Raw genomic sequence first — 8,008 nt, 5'->3', positions numbered from 1 at the left:
ACAGATTTGAGGTATTGCACCTCGGTGGGGCAATTGCAAGGAGACAGTACACTGTTAAGGGCAAGATCCTTAACAGTGTTGCTAAGCAGAGAGATCTTGGGATCCAGGTTCATTGCTCCTTGAAAGTGGCTACACAGTTTGATAAGGTGTTTAGAAGGCTTATGGAATGTTTGTTTTTATTAGTCGAGGCATTGAGTTCAAAAGTCAAGAGGTTGTGTTGCAACTTTGTAAAACTCTGGATAGGCCACATCTGCAGTATTGCATACAGTTCTGGTTGCCTCACTATGGGAGGGACGTTAAGGCTTTGGAGAGGGTGCAGAAGAGGTTTACCGGGATGCTGCCTGGTTTAGAGGGCATTCGCTATCACAAGAGGCTGGAGAAACTTGTGTTGTTTTCTCTGGAGCATCAGAGGCTGAGGGGAGATCTGATAGAGGTTTAAAAGAGAGGCATCAATAGTGTAAATAGAGGGCATCTGTTTCTCTGAGTTGAAATGTCTAATATCAGAGGGCAAACATTGAAGGTGAGGGGGGGGATAGGTTCAAGGGGGATCTGAGGGGCAAATTTTTTACTCAGAGAATCGTGGATGTCTGGAATATGCTGCCTGGTGTGATGGTAGAGGCAAATACATTAGAGGCTTTTAAGAAACATTTGGATAGGCACTTGGATGTGAGAAAGATGGAGGGATATGGACATGGTGTAGGTAGGAGGGATCAGCGTTTGGGGGGGTTTTTGCTTTGCTTTTTAGCTGGTTCAGCACAGCATTGTGGGCTGAATGGCCTTTTCCTGGGCTGAACTGCTCTATGTTCTATGACCCTACCTATCTGTGATGCCACTTTCAATGAATTATGGACCTGTATTCCGAGATCCCTTTGTTCTACCACACTCCTCAGTGCCCTACCACTCCCCATGTAAGATCTCCTCTGGCTGGTCCTCCCGACGTGCAAATTGTCTGCATTCAATTCCATCTGCCATTTTCAGCTGATGCAGATCCCTCTGCAAGCCACGATAGCCTTTCCCACCTTCCACTACACCCCCAATCTTGGTGCCAAGTACAAATTTGCTGATCCAGCTATTGGGTGGCATGGTAGCGTGGTGGTAAACATGACACTTACAGCGCCAGCGGGCTGGGGACACTGCGGCCTGTAAGGAGCACGTACAATCTCCCTGTGGCCACGTGGGTTTCCTCCGGGTGCTCCGGCAGTCCAGAGGCGTACAAGTTTGGAGGTTAATTGGTCATTGCAAATTGTCCCATGATTAGGCTAAGGTTAAATGGGTAGTGCCACTCAAGGGCCAAAAGGGCCGACACTGTGCTGTATCTCAATAAATAAAATTAATAAAACACATTATCTTTTCTTTTTTTTTCAATCTTTTTATTGATTTTCATATATACACAAAAAAAAATAACATAGTAATAAGTAAGTTGTGAATACAATAGACTTGAAATCACATTGATAATAAGATAACAATATCCTACTAAACATCAACAGAAGAGAATACCTTAATCAATCAAGTCCACATGATTATATGAAAAAAAAACAAAAATAACCATTAAAAAAGAAAAAAAATATTAAAAATATGTGAAAAAAATATATATTAAAAAAAAATAAAACACTAAACTAAACTAACATGGGCAATAATAACAGTTTACAAGTATATGATAGTGTCAAAGAACTCCGGAACTCCATACCTGAACATGAATAAGCAGAGAGAAGGTCTGGAAAAGGCCAAATTAATTCATATGAAAATGTCTAATAAACGGTCTCCAAGTTTCTTCAAATTTAATTGATGAGTCAAAAATAGTGCTTCTAATTTTTTCCAAACTCAGATAAGAAATAGTTTGAGAAAGCCATTGAAATGTGGTAGGAGGATTTACTTCTTTCCAATTTTGTAATATAGACCTTCTGGCCATTAATGTTACAAAAGCAATCATTCGTCTGATTGAAGGGGAAAACTGATTACCATCTTCATTTGGTATGCCAAAAATTGCAATAATAGAATGAGGTTGTAAATCTATATTCCAAATTGAGGAAATAGTAGTAAATATGTCCTTCCAATAATTATGTAAAGTGGGACATGACCAGAACATATGGGTCAATGAGGCCACTTCTGAATGACATCTGTCACATTGAGGGTTAATATGAGAATAAAATCGAGCAAGTTTATCTTTAGACATATGAGCTCTATGTACAATTTTAAATTGTATTAAAGCATGTTTAGCACATATAGAAGAAGAATTAACCATTTGCAAAATTTTTTCCCATTTATCTGTTGATATGTTATATTGAAGTTCTTTTTCCCATTCTTGTTTAATTCTAACTGATATTTCTGGTTGTATCTTCATAATCATATTATAAATAAAAGCTACTAATCCCTTTTGACAAGGATTTAAGGTAAAGATCAAATCTGTAATGTCCACCAAAGTTGAATTAGGAAAAGATGGTAAAACTTTATGCAAGAAATTTCTAATTTGTAAATATCTGAAAAAATTAGATTTAGGTAATTCAAATTTGTTGGAAAGTTGATCAAATGACATCAAAGTATCTTCAAAAAGAGATCACGAAAACATTTTATACCTTTCCTTTTCCATATGTTAAAAGCTTGATCTGTCCAGGAGGGTTTGAAAAAGAAATTAAATAAGATTGGGCTATCAAGAACAAAGTTTTTCAAACTAAAAAACTTACGAAATTGAAACCAAATTCGTAATGTATGTTTAATAACAGGATTAAATATTTGTTTATTAAATTTAACTAAATCCGCAGGAAGACAAGAACCAAGAACAGAGAATAGAGAATATCCCTTTACCTCATTACATTCCAAATTTACCCACTGTGGGCACAGTGGTGAATCCAAATCTAGTTTCCAATACAATAAATTACGAATATTATTTGCCCAATAATAAAATCTAAAATTGGGTAAAGCTAAACCACCATCTTTTTTTGATTTTTGTAATTGCTTTTTACTTAACCTAGGGTTTTTATTTTGCCACACAAATGAGGAAATTTTTGAATCAATGCTATCAAAAAAAGATTTAGGAATAAAAACTGGTAGGGCTTGAAATAAGTATAAAAATTTCGGTAAAATCATCATTTTAACAGCATTAATCCGACCAATTAATGATAAAAACAAAGGAGACCATCTTGTAGTAAGTTGATGAATTTGATGAAGCATAGGTAAAAAATTCAGTCTAAATAAATCTTTATATTTCTTGGTAATTTTTATACCTAGATAGGTAAAGTTATCAGTAACAACTTTAAATGGTATCCTATCACTCAATAAAGTTTGTGCATTTAAAGGAAATAATTCACTCTTATCTAAATTTAGTTTATAACCAGAAAAAGTACCAAATTGAACCAACAAGGATAAAATAGCAGGAATAGACCTATCAGGGTCAGAAATATATAACAACAAATCATCAGCATAAAGAGATAATTTGTATAACTTCTCATTACGGGTAATACCAAAAATATTAGGAGATTCACGAATAGCAATTGCTAAAGGTTCTAATGCAATATTAAATAATAAAGGACTTAAGGGACAGCCTTGTCTCGTACCACGAGACAATTGAAAAAAAGAGGATCTGTAGTTATTTGTAAAAACAGAAGCGACAGGTTTATGATATATTAATTTAATCCATGATATAAAGTTAGGACTAAAATTAAAATTTCTCAATGTATTAAATAAATATATCCATTCAACTCTATCAAAGGCTTTTTCAGCATCTAATGAAATAACACATTCTGGGATTGTGGGTGGTGAAGTATGAATTATATTAATCAATTTTCTAACATTAAAAAAGGAATACCGATTCCTCATAAAACCAGTTTGATCTTCTGAAATAATCTGAGATAGTACTTTTTCTAATCTAATAGCTAAAATTTTTGTAAGAATCTTAGAATCTACATTTAATAGTGATATAGGGCGATAAGATGTACATAAAGTAGGATCTTTATCTTTTTTAAGAATTAGAGAAATATTAGCTTCATAAAAAGATTGAGGTAATCTCTTCTTAGCAAACGCATCATTAAAAATTTCACATAACCAAGGAGAAAGCAAAGAAGAAAAAGTTTTAAAAAATTCTACTATATAACCATCAGGACCAGGAGCTTTCCCTGAATTCATTGATGAGATAGCCTCTCCTATTTCCACCATAGAAATAGGAGCATCTAACAGGCTATGGTCTTCATCAGTCAGTTTAGGAATATTCAAATTGTTAAAAAAATTATCTATCATGGACTGGTCACCATCAAATTCTGAATGATATAAAGATTTATAAAAATCTTGAAAGGTATTATTAATTTCTTTACACATTATCATTCAGATCATTGATACAACAAACAACGATCCCTGCAGCACTCCTCTCGTCACTGGTCTCCACTCAGAGAAGCGACCATCTACTTCACTCTGTCAGTCTTTCTCTGCTGTATTTCAAGTTTCCAGTACCTGCAGGGTTTTTTTTTGGTATTTCAGACTGATGTCCATTCATTATCGTTTTGTTGCTTCTGGGATCTTGTTGACTTCAAATTTCCTGCTGCCTTTCCTGTTTAATAATTCTGGACACAGAGTGATTGAGGAAAGGAAAATACTTTATTCCCCAATTTCAGAGAAGAATGGATATGGAGAGATTATACTAAATAGTTGTTTTCCTCACAGTCACCCTGTATTGTTTTAGTCACCAGCCAGTTGTCCATCATTGACTCCCAAAGCTACACCTCACCTTTGCTCATAACTCTCAGCAGTGTATGTGAGCAGAAACCCACATCAACAGTGCATATGAGCAAGAATCCGTGGGGAACGGTGTACCAGGAGCAGGATGTGCATTTAAGGTGTGATGAAGGAAATTTATAGGAGGTGTGCAGGACTGGTTTTTTCACACAGAGACAGTGGGTGACTGGAGCAAGATGGTGGTGGAGGACGGAGCAATAGAGGTGTTTAAGAGGCTGCCTGATAGACAGTGAAAGGATGTGGCTCCTGCCCAGGCAGGAGAGTTTTGTTTAGTTTAGCATTGTAATGGGCACAAACACAATGGACAGAAGGGACTTCTCTGGTTTCTGCACTGCTCGACGGTCTGCGTTCTAATCGTGTGCTGGGAGCAGGGTAAAGAGTGTATCGACAAGCCTTGACGTCAAGGCCTCAGTTCGACCCCTGGGCTCTGACTTTCAGTATCACTTGCCAGTGATGCTGGTTGCAAACCCGACTCTAGGCCTGGAGCTCCGGACATGAGGTAGTTGGAATGAATGAATGTAACCCGCTCCAGACTATGAAGAGCGAGCACTGAGTTCCATACTGTCAAGAGACTTAATTCCTGTTGGCACCACAATCAGAATCTAGAAAAAATAGTCGGCTTATTGCCAGAAAGGGCACAATGCCAAAGCGTAAAATTCCCGACCCACTTCCCATTGTAAGATAGGAAAGGAATGGTAAGTCGTGAAATCAACAGGGCCTTCTAATAATGTGTCATCTGGAAGGATTGCAGATCATTGATCAATCTGTCACAGTATTCACAACTACCAGATACAATCACAGTAATCCAGCATTGAGAGGAAATTGAAATCCATGATCAATATCATGGCAACAGATGTTGGTTATTAATTGGATTGCAGACTGAATCTCGCTCTGCACTGTCCCATCACACACTCCCAGGTCAGGTTAGATACAGAGTGAAGCTCCCTCTACACCGTCCCATCACACAATCCCAGGACAGGGACAGCACGGGTTAGGTACAGAGTGAGGCTCCCTCTCCACAGTCCCATCACACAATCCCAGGACAGGGACAGCACGGGTTAGGTACAGAGTGAGGCTCCCTCTCCACAGTCCCATCACACAATCCCAGGACAGGGACAGCACGGGTTAGATACAGAGTGAAGCTCCCTCTACACTGTCCCATCACACACTCCCAGGACAGCGACAACACGGGTTAGATAGAGAGTGAAGCTCCCTCTACACTGTCCCATCACACACTCCCAGGACAGGGACAGCACGGGTTAGATACAGAGTGAAGCTCCCTCTACACTGTCCCATCACACACTCCCAGGACAGCGACAGCACGGGTTAGATACAGAGTGAAGCTCCCTCTACACTGTCCCATCACACACTCCCAGGACAGGGACAGCACGGGTTTGATACAGAGTGAAACTCCCTCTACACTGTCCCATCACACACTCCCAGGACAGGGACAGCACGGGTTAGATACAGAGTGAAGCTCCCTCTACACTCTCCCATCACACACTCCCAGGACAGGGACAGCAAAGGTTAGATACAGAGTGAATCTCCCTCTACACTGTCCCATCACACACTCCCAGGACAGGGACAGCACAGGTTAGATACAGAGTGAAGCTCCCTCTGCACTGTCCCATCACACACTCCCAGGACAGGGACAGCACGGGTTTGATACAGAGTGAAACTCCCTCTACACTGTCCCATCACACACTCCCAGGACAGGGACAGCATGGGTTAGATACACAGTGAATCTCCCTCTACACCGTCCCATCACACACTCCCAGGACAGGGACAGCATGGGTTAGATACAGAGTGAAATTCCCTCTACACTGTCCTATCACACACTCCCAGGACAGGGACAGTGCAGACTGATCTGTTTTGAATTGAGTGAGCTGACCTTCTAGTTGCTCAAAGTTTGTGGAAGGTGTGGCTGAGTGGGACAATGGTCTTCTTTGCCTTTATAGCAAGTGTGGTGTCATAGAGACCAGATTTTAAGCCTTTAGCAGTGTGGTGTTTATATAAATGACTTTAGTCATCAATAAAGGTATGGCTACTGAATTTGTGATGACAGCAATATTTGTAAGAGTAAATTGTCAAGGGGCTAAGAGGGCGTCACAATTGTTAAGGGAGTGGGTAATGAGCCATCAGTGGAGCATAATGGGGGAAAATAATTGGCTATCTTGGCAAGAAAAATAGAAAAAGATTCAGTGCAGAGATGTTGAGAGATTGCAGAGCCTGGCGGTGCAAAGGGATCCGGCTGTTCTGGTGCACCATCTGCAAAAATCTGGCGTGCCAGTGCATCAAGTACCGAGGAAAAGAAGCAGAATGTTCAAGTTGAAGTTTAATTGTCACTCAACCTTACACATGTATACGACCAAATCAAACCGATCCTCCGGGGCAAGGTGCAAAATACAGTACGTATCGTCACACACCACCAATAGTACACTGCACATAACCATTTACTGTCGGGGAGTGCAAAATTAAATTGCAGTCATTGGTAAGTTGGTTTATTATTGTCTCATGCACTGAGGTACAGTGAAAAATTGAATTCACATGCCTTTGATGCAATTCATTTCATCACATTAATACATTGAGGTCGTAGAAGAGAAAAGCACTAACAAGGCAGATTATAGAACATAGAAGGTTACAGTACAACACAGTACAGGCCTTCCAGCCACAATGCTCTGCTGACCTTTTAACCTACTTCAACTTGAATCTACACCTTTCCCTCCCACATAACCCTCCATTTTGCTTTCAACCAATTACCTATCTTAAAACCTCTTAAATGAGCATCAACGATGGCCTCCTTTTTCAAAGAACTGGGTTTCCCTTCCTTCACCAGTGGTGCTGCCCTCACTTGCACCTCCATTTCCCCGACACGCACCCTCACCCCATCTTCCCACTGCTGTAACGGTGATAGAGTTCCTCTTGTCCTTACCTACAACCTCATGAGCCTCCACATCCAACACATCATTCTCCACAACTTCAATCACCTTCTTCTGCCAAGCATTCCTTGACCTTCCCCCAACTCTCTACTTTCCACAGAGATCACTCTGTCTGTGATTCCCTTGTCCATTCATCCGTCCCTAGCTAGTCTCCCTCCTGGCACTTACCCCTGCAGGCAGATGTGCCACCCTTACCCATTCCCCTATGTTGGGGTTGCCAGTTGTATCCAGTGATCCTGATGCACCCTCTTCTACACTGGTGAGACCTGACGAAGACTGTGGGACCATTTGAGATTGCACTTTCTGAGGAAGCTTAAACAAGCATCACTCCCCACTAACATCTTAAC

This window comes from Hypanus sabinus, chromosome 22 (assembly GCF_030144855.1).
Source record: "Hypanus sabinus isolate sHypSab1 chromosome 22, sHypSab1.hap1, whole genome shotgun sequence".
NCBI classification, from domain to species: domain Eukaryota; kingdom Metazoa; phylum Chordata; class Chondrichthyes; order Myliobatiformes; family Dasyatidae; genus Hypanus; species Hypanus sabinus.
This window is presented reverse-complemented; position numbering follows the sequence as displayed.